We start from the raw sequence: 1,840 nt of genomic DNA, 5'->3' as shown, positions 1-1,840 counted from the left end.
GAATATATGTTTACAATGGTTAGTGGTTCATTGTCTATGATTCCCTTGAGCATTATATAGTGTCCCTCCTTATCTCTTTTTATGCTTTGCACTTTGAGGTCAATTTTATCCGAGATAAGGATTGCAACCCCTGCTTTTTTTGTATTGCTGTTTGCTGGGTAGGTCCTTCTCCAGCCTTTGATTCTCAGCCTATTTTTGTCTGTAGCCTGGAGATGTGTCTCCTGTAGGCAGCAAATTGATGGGTTGTGTTTTCTAAGCCATTCTGCTAGTCTCAGTCTTTTAATGCCTGAGTTCAGGCCATTGATATTCAGGGTTATTATCTCAATGTGCAGACTCTGTGATGCCATTTTATACCTTTTGTGTTCGGAGTTTTCCTACTTTCCTTTATCATTAGTATGTGTTTTGTGTGTGTTTCATTCTTGACTTCTTTCCATCCTTAAGCCATTGCTATCTTGGGGCCTGTTTTCTCTTTGTTGTGGTCTGGGTGAAGTTGTTCTATGTGTTGGTATCTTATTTGTGCTTGGTGAGTGTTGTTCTTCTGCCCATACTGAGTCGGCGAGGATCTTTTGTAAGGCTGGGTTTGTTGTAACATATTTTTTGAGTTTTTCCTTGTCTGGGAAGACTTTTACTTCTCCATCGATCTTGATCGATAATTTGTCTGGGTAGAGTATTCTTGGGTTTGCGTTGTTTTCCTTCAACTTTTGGAATATGTTACTCCACTCTCTCCTTTTTTTCATAGTTTCTGTTGATAGGTCTGAACATATCCTTATGTGGTGACCTTTATATGTGATTGCTTTTTTTGCCCTAGCTGCTCTCAGGATTTTCTCCTTTTCCTCAAAGTTGGATAGTTTAACTATTATGTGCCTTGGTGATTTCTTCTTGGGGTCCCGTCGTGCTGGTGTTCTTTCAGCCTCCTAGATGGTTGCTTGGTTTTCATTCATTAGGCCGGGGAAGCTTTCCTCCAAGAATTCTCTCGCTACTGTTGCAGATGACTTCTTTATTGTGTCTTCCTCCGGGAGGACAATAATTCTAATGTTGTTCCCCTTCATAGCATCAGACATAGCTCTTAGGTTTTCTTCGGCTTCTCTGATGCTCTTATTAGATTTTTGTTCACGTTTATTAAAGTCTGCTTGGCTGTCCTCCAAGACACTGATGCGGTTCTCTGATTCCTCCAGTCGATTCTCAAGGAACATGATTTTGCTATTGTTTTTCGTTATTTCCTCCCTAAGCTCCTGTATTTCCCTTTGGTGTGTGGCTTTTATCTCCTCTATCGTTTCATTCTTTCTCTGTATTGTTTCTTTCATATCCTGCATGACTCTAAGCAGCCTTCTGAGAGTTTCTTTGTATGGCTTCTCAATGTCTGCTTCTTCTATGTATGTTGCTATGTTCAGCACATCTTCTGCCTTTGTCTTTTGTTTCTCCTGTTTTTTCATTGAGGTCGTTGGGGCTGGTGGCTGTTTGCATTGAATTGTTTTTGAGGGACCAGTGGCCATTTTCTAGTCTCTCTCTGGAAGACTTATAGGAATGCTTCTTCGAACTGCCTACAGCTGATTTTGCTGGGTTATTAACCTACCACTTTATCTTCCTGTGGCTTCCCTATCAGGGGAGTGCCTCAGGTGGCAGGTCGGCTGCCTGCCCCAGTGTTGCAGAGACTGGGCTGAAGTTCCTGCTATTGGTTTGAATATTGATAAGTGTTGGCTGAGCTGCCTTATGTCCCCAGGTAAACAAGCAGGAACTCCCTGGTGAGGAGTCAGAGGAGTATCCCCTGGAGAGCAAGCAGACCTTTCCCTAGCCCTGGGCTATCTATGCAGGGTTGAGCTCACCTAGCTGGGTGTGGCCC

Source organism: Tenrec ecaudatus, chromosome 4, assembly GCF_050624435.1.
Source record: "Tenrec ecaudatus isolate mTenEca1 chromosome 4, mTenEca1.hap1, whole genome shotgun sequence".
NCBI lineage: Eukaryota > Metazoa > Chordata > Mammalia > Afrosoricida > Tenrecidae > Tenrec > Tenrec ecaudatus.
This window is presented reverse-complemented; position numbering follows the sequence as displayed.